Source organism: Dromiciops gliroides, chromosome 6 (assembly GCF_019393635.1).
Source record: "Dromiciops gliroides isolate mDroGli1 chromosome 6, mDroGli1.pri, whole genome shotgun sequence".
In the NCBI taxonomy this organism is placed as follows: domain Eukaryota; kingdom Metazoa; phylum Chordata; class Mammalia; order Microbiotheria; family Microbiotheriidae; genus Dromiciops; species Dromiciops gliroides.
This window is the reverse complement of record NC_057866.1, coordinates 170,352,071-170,369,911: the sequence shown is the minus strand read 5'-3', so window position 1 is coordinate 170,369,911 and position 17,841 is coordinate 170,352,071.

The following is a 17,841-nucleotide window of genomic DNA, read 5'->3' as shown; positions in this document are numbered from 1 at the left end:
TTATCTACAACTTATAACATTACAGATGTCTGAAGCTCAAGAGAAGCTAAATGAGTTGCCCATGGCCTCCCATGTTTTTTCCTGAGTCAAATGTAAGCTAGCTTATCCCCACAGCCTAACAGAGTAGGAATTTAATAAATGGTTTTTTAAATTATTTGAGATCCTGACTCCAAGGTCAGAACTCTATCCACTATAACAAGCTCTCTCTATAACCAATAATTCCCCGCCTTTTTCTTTCTTTTTTTCCCCCTTTGGTCTAGATCTATTATTTCATCAGCAAAAGGAACTACGACTTTGGACAATTCCTCTCTAACAACTTTGCTCACTCCCTCCACTGTGATTAAAAAAACAACAACAAACACCTCTACATTTTGGATAATTACTTTCAACTTTCTTCTATCCACTTGCTCTAAGACTTTCCTCTTTTCCCCAGAAAACACTGTAGCCTTGACTATTCTCTCTAGCACTAACTGTAGCTTTACTCACATCACCTAAATCACTGATCCTAAAGGGGGATCAGAATACCCCTGACTACCCAATGCTATTTCTAGAGTCTTCTTCCTTTGACACCACTACTCAGTAACCTCTCATCCTTTGAAATTCACTTTATTAAAATTTTTATTCACGTTTATTATGGTGGCTATTGTCTATACTATCTCCCAGATTATTTTCTCTCCTTTAATATATTATTTTTCCCCCAAATACACGCAAAAACAATTTTAACACTTGTTTTAAAAAAAAATTGAGTTCCAAATTCACCACCACCACCATTGAGAAGGCAAGCAATTTAACATAGGTTATGGATATGCAGTCATGCAAAACATATTTCCATGTTAGTCATGTTGTGAAAGAAAATACAGACCAAAAAATCACAAGAAAAATAAAGAAAAAGTATGGCTTCAATCTACATTCAGACTCCATCAGTTTTTTACAGACGAATAGCTTTTTTTATCTTAAGTCCATCAGAATTGTCTTGGATCATTGTATTGCTGGGAATGGCAAAATTATTCACAGTTGACCATCATACAATATTGCTGTTACTATATACAGTGTTCTCCTGGTTCTGTAAATTTCATTTTGCATAAGTTCATGTAAATCTTCCCAGGTTTTTCTGAGAGCATCCTATTCATCATTTCTTATAGCACAATAGTATCACATCACATCAGCCATTCCCCAAATGATAGACATCCTCTCAATTTCCAATTCTTTGTCACCACTAGAAAAACTGGTATAAATATTTTTGCAACTATAGGTCCTTTTCCTGTGTTTTTTATCTCTTTGGGACACAGACCTAGTAGTGGTATTACTTGGTCAAAAGGGAGGCATGGTTTTATAGTCATTTGAGCAGTTACAAACTGCTCTACAGAACGGCTGAATCAGCATACAACTTCACCAACAGTGCATTATTGTCTCAATTATCCCATATACCCATCAGCATGTTATTTTCCTTATGTCATACTAACCAATCTAATAGGTGGTAGCTCAGAGTTGTTTTAATTTGCATTTCTCTAATCAGCAGTAATTTAGAGCATCTTTTTTTATATGACTATAGATAGCTTTAATTACTTCATCTGAAAACTGCCTGCTCATATCCTTTGACCACTTATCAAAAGAGGAATGGCTCTTATTTCTATAAATTTGTCTCAGTTCTCTATATAGTTGAGAAATTAGATCTTTATCAGAGAAAGATGCTGTAATTTTTTTTTTACAATTATTGCTATGTATTTCCCTTCATCCTATTTTCCACTTGTTTATCCTACGGTCTTTCACCCTGTCCACTTTCAAGTGTTTTGTTTCTGGCTTTTACCTCCCCAAATCTATCCTCTCTTCTATCGGTGGTCTGCCTCATTCCCTTCCCCTGCTACTTCCCTGCATGGTAAGACAGATTTCTATACCCAACTGAGTGTGTATATTATTTCCCCTTTGAGCCAAGTACAGTGAGAGTAAGGTTCATGTATTCTTATCCATCTTCCCCTCCACTGTAAAATCTCTTTCATGCCTCTTATATGTCAGGTAATAAACCCCATTCTACTTCTCCCTTTCCCTTTCTTCCAATGCACTCCTCTTTCTCATCCTGTAATTTTATTCTTTTAGATATTGATCCCACCACACTCAACTCAGACCCATGTCCTCTGTCTATGTATACTCCTAACTGCCCAAATAATGATAAAATTCTTTGGAGTTACAAGTATCATCTAATCACATAAAAATGTAAACAGTTTTAAGCTTACTGAATCCCTTATGATTTCACTTTTGTTTCCCTTTTTGTGCTTCTCTTGAGTCTTGTAAATGAAAGTCACATTTTTTATTCAGTTCTGTTCTTTTCCATTGGGAATGCCTAAAAGTCCTCTATTTCACCAAATATCCTTCCCACCCTTACACCCCAGACCATACTTAGCTTTGGCAGGTAGGTGATTCTTGGTTGTAAGCCTAGCTCTTTTACCCTCCAGAATTTCACATTCCAAGCCCTCCAAACTTTTAATGTAGAAACTGCTAAATCTTGTGTTATCTGAGTTCTTTTTTGGCTGCTTGCAACATTTCCACTTTAACGTGGGAACGCTGGAATTTGGCTGTATGATACTCTTATAAAAGTTTTCATTTTGAGATGTTTTTCAGGAGGTGCTCAGTGGGGTCTTTCAATCTATATTTCACCCTCTGGTTCTAGAATATCAGAGCAATTTTCCTCAATTTTAAAATCCTCTCTCCTGAATCTATTTTCCACATCGGTTATTTTTCCAATAAGATATTTCACATTTTCGTCTACTTTTTCATTCTTTTGATTTTGTTTTATTGTTTCCTAATATATCATAAGGCCATTTGTTTCCACTTGCCCAATTCTAATTTTTCAGGAATTATTTTCTTCATTGACATTTTTATCTCCTTTTCCATTTGTCCAATTCTACTTTTTAAGTACTTTTCTTCAGTTATTTTTTGGTGCCGTTTTTCCATTTGGTCAATTGTTTTTCACTATATTCTCTTCATTAGATTTTTGTGCATCTTTTACCACTTAGCCTATTCTGTTTTTTAAGGTGTTATTTTTTTGAGCATTTTTTAAGATTTTTGTGGCTCTTTTACCATTTAGCCCATTCTGGTTTTTGGGTTTTTTTGGGTTTTTTTTGTTTTTGCGGGGCAATGGGGGTTAAGTGACTTGCCCAGGGTCACACAGCTAGTAAGTGTCAAGTGTCTGAGGCTGGATTTGAATTCAGGTCCTCCTGAATCCAGGGCCAGTGCTTTATCCACTGCGCCACCTAGCCGCCCCAAGTCCATTCTGTTTTAAGGTGTTATTTTCTTCGCTATTTTTAATGCCTCCTTTACCAAGCTATTGGCCCTTTTTTCCATTATTTTCTTCATTACTCTCATTGCTCTTCCCAATTTTTCCTCTACTCTTCACTTTAAAATTCTTTTTGAGCTCTTCCATGGCCTAAGAAAAATTCTTATTTTTCTTGGAGGTTTTGGACTTTTGACTTTGTTGTGTTCTGAGTTTTTCATCTCTCATGTCAACATAGTAACTATGGTCAGGATCTTTCTCTGCTATTTGCTCATTTTCCTATCATATTTCTTGACTTTTAACTCTATACTAAAGTGAGGCTCTGCTTCCAGAGTGGGGGGGAGGAGGGGGCACTGTCCCAGCTTCAGGTTTTTTTACATAGCTGTTTTCAGAGATAATTCCAGAAACCTGTAAGTTTTAGGTTCTTCCAAGGTGGTATGATCAAGAGAGAGAGATGAGTCTACTACTCTCCTAGACTATACTCTGGTTTGTAAGTGACCACAAGAACTCTTTTCCACCCTGGAACTGTCCCAGCTCCCATGAAGCTATAAGCTCTGGTGTGCTAGTGCTCCTCCTTGTCCTGGGACGGAGACCTAGGACTGCAACCCAGATCCAAGTATTTCCAATGCATCAGCAAAGGGACCCCTGTAATCTCCTTCTGATCATTTGTCTGAACCATACCCCGCCTTACCATTTATAGCTGAGAGGTCCAGAAACCACCACTGCGACCACTTAATTCAACTACCTCCCCCCAAGGCCTACTGCTGTTTGCTGGGGGTGCTGCCTGTGCTAGACTATGTTCCACTCTTACCCTAGCATAACAGATCTTTCCTGCCAACTTTCTAAATTGTCTCGGACTGTGAACCTGTTTCATCCCCTCCTTTTGTAGAGGAAGCCACCCTAGAATTTGTTTTGAGGCACCATTTTAAATTGTTTGGATCTGGGACGCTAATCCACAGTTGATAGAGTTGTGAAAAGATCCAACCATTCTGGGGAGCAATTTGGAACTATGCTCAAAGGGCTATAAAACTGATTATACCCTTTGATCCCACAATACCACTGTTAAGTTTATATCCCAAAGATATCAGAGAGAGAGAGAGAGAGAGAGAGAGAGAGAGAGAGAGAGAGAGAGAGAGAGGGGGGGGGGCCTATTTGTACAAAAATATTTATAGCAGCTCTTTTTGTGATGGCTAAGAATTGGAAAACAAAAAAATGCCCATCAATTGGGGAACAGCTTAAATAAACTGTGGTATATGATTGTGATGGAATATTATTGTGCTGTAGGAACTGACAAACAGAATGATTTCAGAAAGGCCTAGAAAGACTTATATGAACTCATGAATAGTGAAGTGAGCAGAACCAAAACAACACTGTGCATAGTGACAGCAATACTGTGATGAAGAAACTGTGAATGACTTAATTATTCATCACAATATTGCTGCAACACAATGATCTAAAATAATCCCGAAGGACTAATAATAAAGCATACAATCTACCTCCAAAGAACAGATACTGATTGAACAGAGTGAAGCATGCTATTTTTCACTTTCATTTTTTCTTTTATTCAAATTTTCTTATATAAAACAAATAATATGGTAATGTTTTACATAATTGCACACGTATAACCTTTATCTGATTGCTTACCACCTCAGGGAGGGGGAAAGGAAGGAGGGATAGAATTTGGAACTCAAAATTCATAATAAAGATGTTTATTATTATGAAAAAAAATGTTTGGAGTTTTGGGGAGAACTCAGGCAAGTCCCTGCCTCCCCTCACTCTCTTTCCTTTCTAAAGTTTAACAGCTGTCTTTGTCTCCTCTCCAACTTCTGCCCTCAGAACTGGGGACCTCAGCATTCATAGGCTAATGCTCCCTTCAATACCTAAGCCAATCAGTTCCTTAGTCTACTCAAATCCCATAACTTATTCCTCCACTCCACCTCAGCCACTCACTCAGAGGGCCACATTCTAAATCTTACCATTATTTACAAATAGTCTACTTCTTGCATCAAAAAATCCTACCAGACACTAGCTTTGTACCCTAGATAAAATCACTCAACTTCCCTGCATCTCAGTTCCTTGATCTGTAAAAGGTCCCTTTCAGCTCTAAATCCATGATCCTATGACCTTCCAACATTTCTTTATCTGATCATAACCTCTCATCATTCCATATCTCTCTTAGCTCTCACACATGCTAAATCTATGCCAAACCTGTCCTAGATCACTCCCACTATCTACCTACTTTGCTACTAAATCACATGGTACTAAATAGAACTACAGGAAGTCACAACCATGCTGACTAGGTTCACTAAAAATTTCTCAACTGAGCCTTTACTGCAGCAAGACAATTAATTCCTAATTATTTTCCTATGTTACTCCCCACATACAACATATTCCAAAACCTTTTTTCTCTTATCTTACACAATGTCCCTCCCCCCACTTTTTTAGCTTAAGATCTCCCCTCTTATTTTGCCATTTACTGAGTTCCCTCTCCCCTTCTTATTGCAAAACTCTTTGACATCATTACTCACTGGCTTCCAACTGCTGATGAGATGAGATGAGATGATCTTTCTCCCTGTCAATATCAATCCTTCTACGTGTGCCCTTGATCCCATCCCTTAACTTCTCCAGGAAACTGGCCCCTCTCTTTAATCTTCACATTCCCACTCTCTTTAATCTCTAGTCCTTCCCTATTTGTACTGTTCCTTCTCTATTGCCTTAAAAATATACATAAATTTTCCCTGCCCTTATTAAAAAAACCAAAAACCACCTTTGCTAAATCCTATCATCTGTCTCCTCAAGCTATTACCATGTATCTCAATTTCCTTTTCCTCAGCCTAATTCCCGGGAGAGGGGAGGAGAAGAACACTTCCTATACCCATTTCCTCTCCTCTCCCTCATTCAACCTTCTACAATCTGACTTCTAACCTGAAAACTCAATTCAAACAGCTCTCTCTAAAGTCAGAATGATTGCCTAATGTGATGGTCTTTTCTCACTCATCACCTTTCCACTCCATGACACTACTGACCTCACTCTCCTCCTGGATATTCTCTCCTATCTGGTTTTCATGACACTACTCTCTCAGAGTTCACTTATCTGTCTTAGTCCTCAATCTCCTTTGGGGGTTCACCATCCGTATCCCCCTATGTGTAGGAGTTCCACAAGCCTCCATCCTAGGCCCTCTTCTTTTCTTTTTCTATTCTATCTTGGTATCTCCATCATCAACTCCATAGATTTGATTTTTATCTATATATCTTCATATGCAGATGACTCAGATCTATATAAAAAGCGCACTATCTCCCCTGAACTTCAATCACATCACCAAATGTCTAATGAACATTTCAATCTAAATGTCCCAGAGACAAATCAAATCTAACATCTCTAAAACAGGATTCCTTATCTTTTCACCAAAGCATACCTCTTTTCCCAACTTCCCTATGGGGGGGGGGGCAGGGCATTGAGGGTTAGTGACTTGCCCAGGTTCACACAGCTAGTAAGTGTCAAGTGTCTGAGGCTGGATTTGAACTCAGGACCTCCTGAATCCAGGACTGGTGCTTCATCCATTGCACCATTTAGCTGCCCCTTCCTTATTTTTATTGAAGGCACCACCATTTTTCCAGTCTCCCAGTTTTATAATCTTAGCCTGATCATAGATGCCTCACTCTTCCTCACCCCACATACCTAATCAGTTGTCAAATCTTGCTGTTTCTACATCCAAACATCTTTTGCATCTGACTCCTTTATATTCACACAAGTACTAATCATCTCTCACCTGGCTGACTACAACAGCCTTCTCTTCCCACTTCAATCTATCCTCCATAGTTGCCAAAGTTATTTTCCTTAAGCAAAGATTTAATTTTGCTGCTCCCCTACTAATCAACTCTAGTGGTTCCCTCTTGCCTCTACGATTAAATATAAATTTTACTGTTAGACTTTTAAAGCTCTTCACAATTTGGCTCCAACCTATGTTTCTAGACTTTTTATACATTACTCCCCTTCTTGCATTTTAGGGTCAAGCCAAATGCCCTTTCCTCTTTTTGTCACACATGGCATTCCTACTCCTAACCCTGTGCCCCTGCCCTGCCAATCCTCCACAAATGGAATGAATTCCTCTTCGCCATCACCTCACAGAATCTTTCAAGATGCAGCTCTATACAAAGTCTTTCCTGATCTCCCAACTGCTACTGCCCTTACCACCATATGTTTAATTACCTTATGTCTACTTTACATCTATTCTGTACATACTTATGTATATGTATATATATTTACATATGTGTTCATACATATACACATACATGCCTTCTTCCCTGATAGAACTGTAAGCTCCTTAAGGGTAAGGATTAGTTCATTTTTATGTGTGTTTTTATCACCAATGCCTACCACTGTGCGTGAAACATAGCAGGCACTTAATAAATGATATTCTTATTGAGGTCACCTGCCTCTCAAATATCATACTCAAAAAAAATCTTATTCTGTTCACAAAAATAAGTGAAGAGGCAGAATACTAATAGTTCTTTCCCAAGAAATTCACAAATAGGCACCCAACAATTCTGATAACATTGTCTAATGAATCTTCAAAAATTCACTTTTTTAATGTCCTTTACTACTCTGTTTTTCAATGAGTATTTGACTTTGTATCACAGAATGTACTGAGTTTCTGAATTCTCCTTTTCCAATTTCTGACTGTCTAGATTTATGCGGAACCCTAGGGGAGAAAGGAGGTTAAAAGATTAGGGTGGTAACCAACAGTGAATAAAAATTGAGTGGCTGGTAGATCATTATATACAGATGAGCACATATAACGGGGAGGAGATAGAAGGTGAGGACCCTTGATACAATACCCTAAAGTGTACATATACATAAAAATTCAGTTTGTATTACAGACCAAGAGTTAAGAAAAAAATTTCTGACCTTCTTTCTACAAAAAAACCCTGCATTTTAATTATTACTTTTATGGGACCCTGTGATTTACTAGGGTAGTTATCTCCCAATGAGAAAATTCCCTCTACCAATTAAATCACTGGGTTGACACCTAGAATGTGGCACTGAGAGGTTAAGTAACCTCCCCAAAATCACCAACTGAGCATTAATACTAAATGGATAAAAGTATTCTGGAAGTCACAAGTCAATAAAACATTTAAGACAATTTATTAAAAGCTGATCTATACACAATAATTCAGTAATGCCTGATGAAATAGATCAGGAGTAAATTATTTCGATTGCATACCCTATCTTTTTCTTAGCATCTCATCACATCATCTTATAAGCTCCTCATTTCTCCAAACTTCTTGCTAATGTTGACCTTTGCTCTGAAAAGCTGGCACTATGCCTATGCACAGACAGCCAACTTGGAGATACTTCAGTAACAAATCTAACCAATTTCATTTTTTGTTATTTATTTGGTGCTCACCATGTGCAATACTTACCAATTCTTTTTTCAAAGTATTCGTGACAAAGTTATTATATTTCTGTGGAATATATAAGTCTTTGGTCTCTTTCATTCCTTCTTCCTGAGTCATATTTTCCCATTTATCCACCATTCTAACCTCCTCCTCCCCTTTTTTAATGAAGGGTGTAGGTCAAATTTCAAAGTATAGATTAATTTCATATAAAGGGTTTGAGTCCTTAAACAAAAAAATCTCAACCTCACTAACCTACCTCTGAAAATGATGCTGGTGAATAAAATGCAATTATTTATTTTCATGGTGGGGTTTTTTTGCATACATTTTATTATAAGTACTACAAGAAAACCAAATAGTGTATGAAAAATATTTCTAATTGTATATGAGCATCTGAAAAGACCAACTGTCTCAATTTTTTTTTCGGTCTCTTTAAAGAACATTACTGTCGTTCAGTTGTTTCAATTGTGTCTGACTCTTTGTGACCCCATTAAGGGTTTCTTGGCAAAGATACTGGAATGGTTTGCCATTTCCTTCTCCAGCTCATTTTACAGATAAGGAATGGAGGCAAAAAGAGTTAAGTGACTTGGTTCAGAGTCACACAGCTAAGTGTCTGAGACCAGATTTGAACTCATGAAGATGAGTCTTCCTGACTCCAGGCCCAGCACTCTATGCATTTAACTCTTTCCATTTAGTCACAGCCTACTTATTCATTCTGGTTTCATTTATAGAGAGAATAGGAAGACTGACTGATTCAGCTTCTCTGGCAATATGTCTATCCCCTTGTTGGTCACTAGACAAGGATCTTACACTTAAAGTATTAACAACTAAATTCAAAGTATGACATTTTAGAAACCATGTTTCTCAGAATCCTCTTTTTCCATTTCTATCACTCTGCTAATAGTGCAAAAGGCAAACAACACGTCTGAGGTATTTTGTATTTTTCTGTTCCCACATCCAAGAAATAATCTACCTTAATCAGATTACTTGTGATAAGCTTCTCTGTATTTAGCTAGGCCAATCCTCAGAAAACAGATTCATCCTATTGTCACAACCATACCTAAAGTCCTTCCAGCATCGGAGAACCTGACAGAGTTTGCCATCCACTGGACTAGTCTTCAAGAAGTCAGGGTCACCTCTGTGCCAAGATGAAACATTAGAGTAAGACTCTGTGAATTTAATTATTCAAATAAAATATGAAAAATGGACAAAAGAAATCACATCATCATTAATTATAACAATTTTATGCAGAATTTTAACCAGTATAAATCAATTGCCACAACAATAAACCAAATGAGCACAGAAATCACCTTAGTAAACACTTAACATAATTGCCAAGTGAAGAAATTGATGGCCAAAGGTGGCTTGGAATACAAACTCATTTATTAAATCTTACAAAGGATGATGGTTCATTATAAATAATATTGCTTTATGGAGAGAAGCAATAGCAAGTAAAATTTATTTTAAAGATCTTAGCAAGAGATCCAACTAAACAAAATAATCTCACAGGTATTTAAGAATCATAAAAACCCAAGACTTACAGGTCAAGGGACCAACATAATAGAAGATTAGAGATTTTATCTAGTCCCTATTAACTTGGAAAAACAAACAAACCCAACAAGGATTTATATGCCAGAGGTAGAGCAATTACAGCTACCCCACAGGTCAAGGCACCAAAATGTATAACAAATAAAAGCCCTATGAATTCCCAGTGGAGAAAACTAGTCCCTTACCTTTCCCAGAACTTGTAACTCTTACATACTCACTACAGTCTCTCTCATAATACTGGCATATCCTCCTGCCACTATTCTGTGGCAACTAAGACCTCAACTCAATCCAGCCACTTGCTAATAACCGAGGTATAATAGGGTAGAGTTGCACTTATCCACAAAACTAAATAACGAAAAACCAGGGGATTTGAAGGGGGGGGGCAGTTAGGGTTTCAACACACATAGCTACACCAGCATGATAGAGAATTGGTGTCCTGCTGGAGCAAGTCCATCTGGGCATACACACCCCACCCCTTACAAGTCAACTGGGACAAGAACCAAGCTAAGCCCAAAAAATGTACATTCCCCACCAGAGGAGAAGACAGAGAGCTTTGAGATCCATGCCTCTTTCAAAGGAGGAGTCAAAAAGTGAATAACAGGAGAAATAAAACTCGCTTAAAAACTGACAGCACTGATAAATCAACAGGAAGACATAAAGATATAAAAAGAGATGGGAAGACATCTAAATGACTGCAAATATCATTAACTAAATACTGAAAAGGGCAGCTAGGTGGCGCAGTGGATAAAGCACTGGCCCTGAATTCAGGAGGACCTGAGTTCAAATTCAACCTTAGACACTTGGCACTTACTAGCTGTGTGACTCTGGGCAAGTTACTTAATCCTCTTTGCCCCCGCAAAAATAAATAAGTAGATAGATAGATAGATAGATACATACATACATACATACATACATACATACATACATACATACATACTGAAAGATAAAAGGAATAATAAAACAAACACCTGAGAAAAAAGGATCCTGTGAATTCCAAAGAGGTCTTAGAACTGAGGCCGTTCCAAAATGCTTCAAGAGAAATCAAAACCTTGAAAGAAAAAGGGAACAAATGGCAAAATTTCTGACCTGCCCATAAGAAATAAGCAAAAAGAAAAGCTTGAATCCACAATGGCTAGTTTCTCCCAAAAAGCAGAAGAGAACAGTTGATTGGGAATACAAATATACTGAAAAGGGGCAGCTAGGTGGCGCAGTGGGTAAAGCACCAGCCCTGGATTCAGGAGGACCTGAGTTCAAATGCGGCCTCAGACACTTGACACTTACTAGCTGTGTAACTCTGGGCAAGTCACTCATTGCCCACCCCCTAAAAAATATATATATGTATATACAAATATATATGTGTGTGTATGTATGTAGATAGAGATAGAGATAGAGATAGAGATAGAGATACTGAAGAACCACCTGGAAAAAGAGAAGCAAAAACATTAAAAGAACACATGATCTCTATACAAGCAAAACACAACAATCTCAAAGACATATGTGCTAATTAAGGCTCTTACGTCTTACAGAAATACAAGGTATGAAAAACATGACAAGACAAAAACCCTAAATACCATAAAAAATACTAGAAAACTCTCCAGAATTTAGAAATATAGAAAATAAAGCACCCACTAAAAAAGATCTACAGATCACCTTCCTAAAAAAAAAAAACAAAACTATGCGTCAAGCTTCAAACTTCAAGACACAGAGTGGTTAAATCCAACAATTCCAATAAAAAACAGTAACTTCTACAAGTGATCTGGAGGGAGATGTTCAATTATAAAGGAAATTCAAATAACACAAGACAGTTCTATACCTACCAGAAACTATTTAAGAAAATAGAATAATATAGTCTGAAAATCAAAGCATTTCAATATGCAATCCACAATGACATAACCCTACAATCCTGAGCCTAAATATCAATGAAAAACATGGATATCCAATAAAAGAGAAGCACATGAAGTATTCCTTTTAAAAAAAAGTCATACAGGGGGGCAGCTAGGTGGCACAGTGGATAGAGCACCGGCCCTGGAGTCAGGAGTACCTGAGTTCAAATCCGGCCTCAGATTAACACTTACTAGCTGTGTGACCCTGGGCAAGTCACTTAACCCCAATTGCCTCACTTAAAAAAAAAAAAAGATTCTTAAAAAAAAGTCATACAGAAGCAGATTATTCAACATGCAAACAACAAAATGCTAATACAAGTACCTTTCCTTGATAATTGAATCAGTTACCCCATGCCTAGAAACTATCTTTTAAAAATTGAAAGATAAAGATACCTGCAGTATTTTTTAAAAGAGAAACCAACAATTAAGAGATTTTTTTTTCTCAAAGTACTTAAAGGAAATAAAGTTGAAAGAAAAAATAGGAAAAGTGACAATAGTGGACAAACAGGCCTATACCATCACCACAGGTTACTCAAAGGAGAATTCTGTGAGACTAAACTGTAGAATGAGAAGTACACCTTTACATAAAAATAGATAGGGGTGGTAAAAGACAGTGGACATGTAAGACACCCTGTCAAGTCAATGGTAAACAACAAAAGGAAAATAACTCTTCAAGTTGCTGGGCAAGAAGAGGGGTATAGGAAGATGAGCAAGGTGGCAAAGGGAGGGAATTAAGAGAGGGAAAGGAAAGAAGAAATTCTTACAGTGGCAGAATTGAGTACCATGCGGGGAAAGGGTAGATTCTGTTATAGAAAACAGAGACTTTACAATGGTATTATCTGAAGAGACTCAAAAAGACCATTTCCTCAACAACATGACTTAGGAGAAGAAAAATAAAAGCTCCTGGGAGCAACTAGTATCCAGAAGGATGGGAATGCCATGGACCCAGAGAAGATATTCCATTGCAAAAAGAAAAGAAAATGATGACAGAATATCAGGAACACAGGGAGATTTCTACCTTTTTATGGTAACAATATTTCTAACCTCTCTAACTCCTCCAGGAATTGATACTTATAAGAGCAAAGGCAATAAATAAAAATTATTTAGAAGGAACTCAAAACGGTTATCCTAGAAGTTGTACTTCCAAAAGAAGGAATAAATAAGTATAAAGACTATGAATCAAAGAATAAAAGTTTAGAATACAGAGGAAGGGAAAAGAAATGATGAAAAGGTAAAGAAATCCTTTTTTAAGAAAAAAAGTATAGAAGATTGCGGGGGGAGGAACCCTAAAATCAAAAGAAGTTGAAGGTGAAATAAGAAACAGAAAATACTTTTAATTCTGAGAAAGGAAAAAAAGGGAGGAAGAATTATATAATTAAATAAAACGAAAAGGAATCTGTAAATAAAAGTCTGAAAGTGGTGAAAGGAGTGACGAATGGGAGGGAATAAAAGTTGAAGGTGGGGTTAAGAGAGCCTATGGAAACAGAATCGCCAGTAGAATAAACAAAAAGAACTGTAGGGGCAAATTCCTGTCTTGAAATAGAACAAGGACTCCCCTAAAAAAATCCTAATTAAGAAAAAGCAGTATCAGAGAAAACAATAGAGAAAAATATAAAGATTATTTTCATAACTTTAAATGTAAATCAATTAAACAACACAATGAAGGTGTGAGACAGACTGGATAAGAAAACAAAACCCCACAATTCCATGCTTACATCCAAAAATAGGCATACAAAGGATAAAAAAGGAAAGGCTGGAACAAAATTTGTTATGCATCCAGTGAACCCAAAAGCAAGAGTCATAATCATTCTATCAGACAAGCAAATGCAAATATTTACAATATAAATAGGAACAAAAATTATATTATACAAAAAAACCATAGATAACATACCAATATCAATAAAAAATGCATGTTCTCCAAATGCCTTACCCTCTAAATCATACAAATCCAACAGAAAGATAAAAAGTAAGATACAGGAATAAACAAATTGCTGGATAAATTAAGGCAAAAAGTTGGGTGGTAGAGTAGCAAGAAGTACATCAAACTCCCCCACCAAAAAACACTCAGTCAAACACATCTAGAAAACACATTAGGAAACTCAATTTAAAAAATCATAGTGAGGGGTACAGCTAGGTGGCGCAGTGGATAGAGCACTGGCCCTGGAGTCAGGAGTTCAAATCTGGCCTCAGACACTTGACACTTACTAGCTGTGTGACCCTGGGCAATTCACTTAACCCTAATTGCCTCACTAAAAAAAAATCATAGTGAGTTATTTTTCCAGCCCAGATCAGCACAGGAAAACAAAACACCCCACAGGCTGGGTACAAACTCAAATAGAATTGCTAGACGATGGGGCAGCTAGATGGCACCATGGATAAAGCACCAGCCCTGGATTCAGGAGGACCTGAGTTCAAATTCAGCCACAGACACTTGACACTTACTAGCTGTATGACCCTGGGCAAATCACTTAACCTCCATTACCCCACCAAAAAAAAAAAAAAAAAGACTTCCTAGATGAGAAAAAAATAAGAGTTTTTTAGAGGAGTTAAAATGTTTATCAATGCATTGAGTACTAGAGAAAAAAAAACTCAAGTGAAATGAAAGCTATGGAAAAAATTGGAAAGGAATTAATAGCTTAATAAAAATGGTACAAAACCTTAACCAAACAACAAACTCCTTGAAAATTAGACTAGATAAAAAAGAATCCATGACTAAGAGACAACAAGAAATATTAAAGCAGTCAAAAGACTGAAAATAATAGAATAAAATGTAAACAACTGACCTAGAAAACAGCTTGCAGAGAAAAAAGTTTAAGAATCATTAGGTTACCTGATACCATAATGCCATAATGTGTGAGAATCAGAGCACCACCACCCTGTTGAGAAAGACATTGTAAGAAACAGGGCAGTGCCAACACTGAGGAAAAAGCATGTGATCAGCATCTAAACATTTCTTCATAGAAACGCCTTAAGTCATGTCAATCATTGCTACCAGCCAATTAGCTTGGAGGTGTGTGTGTGTGTGTGTGTGTGTGTGTGTGTGTGTGTGTGTGTGTGTAGGGACCACACCTGAGCAGGCCCGCAGAGGGCTTCCACTCTAGGGAACTAGAAGTCTTTCCGTTGGAGGTGGCAAGAAGAGCAACTTCAGGTACAGGAAGTGAGGGTTCTTCCTGTTTTTCTACATGTGTTGCTTTTACTAACCCCTAATATACTTTAATAAATATTTAATGCCCAAAGACTGGTGCTATACGTTTCGAATTTAAGGCAACTGGACATTAGATTTTTAGACATCACAGTTAGAATTTTTAAGCTTCACACCATGACCAAAAAAAAAAGGACTGGACATCATCTTTCAAGCAAACTTCAAAAAAAAAAGGGGGGGAGGGGGAGGAGGAGAGACATCCTGCCCATATTGCTTAGAACCACAAGAAAGAATAGACTGGTCCTTCTGAAATAAATCCCAAAACGAAAATTCCCTAGAATATTATGAGGAAAATCCAAAGCTTCCAGGTCAAAGAAAAATACTGCAAGCAGCCAGAATGAAAAGAATTCAAGTAGGAGAACCACAGTTAGATCAGACATAATGTTAACAGTCACCACTACAAATCACCAGAGAAGTTAGAATAGGATAACTTAGAAAGCTTATAGCCAAGAATAGCTTATTCCAAAACAATGAATGTAGTGCTACTAGGGGAACCTTAAATGAAATAAAGAATGGCCAAGCATTCCTGATAAGTCAAGAGCTACACAGAACTTTTTAAGTTCAAACATAAGAGTTAAGAGAAACATAAAAAGGTAAATAACAATGAATAACCACTAGAAACTAAACAAGGTTAACTTGCTTACATTATAATATAGAGAAAGATGATATGCCCCTTTTTGAGCCCTATCGTCATCAAAAGTCATAAGGGAAGTCTAATTAGGTAAGATCCAGGTTTTGGAGAAAGAAATGGCAAACTATTCCAGTATCTTTGCCAAGAAAAACCCAAATGGGGTCACAAAGATTCAGAAAAAACTGAATAAGCAGTAGTTTCTCATCACTAGATGATTGTAAGAGAATAATGAAGGGAAAGAAAAACACTGGAAAACAGGAAGGAAGGAAAAGTAGATTAAGGAAAATTATCTCACATAATCAAGGTCTGTAAATAGAGGTACAAGGTATAAAAAAATAAATGGTATGGTAACCTTTCTATAACGTTTTCAGACGTCATCGACACATTACTAAATTTGGCCTTGATCCAGATACATGGTGGTAAGAAGTGTTACAGATTGTATAACTGCCTCAACTCTGTATTATATGGGTATAAATCCTCCGGGGGGGGGGGGGGGAATGTAATATGATATATATATCAAGTGTGAGTATGCCTTTCACTGTTTAATTTGATCATCGACAATGCTATGCTAAAAATTAGTGAAAATCCAGCAGTTCAACAGCTAACAAAGTGAGTCCAGTTTTTCCAGGTGACATCCCACCACTCCAAGAAGACAAGATCTCAAAGACTTTGAATGAACAGTTTCATTTTCTTGTTTTTCCCTTCTGTTATTATATACACCATTTGTAACATGTGTTCTCTGCAGAGGCCCTCCCTCTGCAGGCCAGTGTCAAAGTGCCGGTTCATGAGGGACTGCCCCTCTGGACAAAATTTCCTCTTTCTCCTTTTCCTATATTGTTATTTACATATTGTTAGGATAGGGTGTGTTTCATCAAAGAACAGGCTGTTCCTCGAAGAAACAAAGGGGGGGATGTGTCAAGATAATGGAACTCAGGGATTCACCTGGAGATTAACCTAAACTGATTGAATTGGGGAAGAGCGACTGACTGCTGATTGGCACACTAGATTGTAAGCATATCTGGCTGATACTTAAGAAAGTAATTGTTCTCAGAAGCTAAAAACTTTGAATTTTACATCGAGACCACCTTCGGGTCCAGTGAACCAATAAATTTGAATGACACTAGCCAATCAGCTTTAAGAACCTTTCATTTCTGGGAGGGGAACATGAAGCAGGAAGCAGACGCTGGGGAGAGTCTTCTTCTTCTTTTGGTGGGAGACTTCAGCATGGTGGCAAAGGACTTCAGAAGTGACAGGTTTAGGAAGGCGAGATTTCTAGGCTATAAGAAATCAGTTCTCAATCTTTCTCTTTCTTTTACTATCTTTCAATAAATCCTTAAAAAACCTAAACTCATTTATCAGTGATTTTAGTCAGTTTCCCCCCAAAACTGGGGGGACAGATTAGAACCCACATTCAGAATTTTAAATTACATACAAACAAGGAAAAAGGGTTGGGGGAAGTGGCTGACACTTGAACCTCACTCTCATTTGAACTGGTCAAAGAATGACAAGACACACACAGACATTCATTTGGATAGAGAAATATATTTCACTCAAAGGGGTATTAGGAGGAGAAGGGGAGAAGGCAGAAAGGGAAACTAGAGTGAGAGTAGATCAAGAAAAGGGTTAGTCTCCCCAGCAAAACAAACCTAAGGATACACAAAAATATTTATAGTTCTTTCCATATGGAAGTATGAGGGGGTGTCCATAAATTGCGCAATGGCTGAACAAGTTATGGCATATAAATGTGATGGAATATTATTATGCTATAAGAAATAATGGGGGCAGCTAGGTGGTACAGTAAATAGAGTACCAGCCCTGTAGTCAGGAGGACCTGAGTTTAAATCCAGCCTCAGACACTTGAGACATAATAGTTGCATAACCCTGGGCAAGTCACTTAACCCTCCAAAAAAGA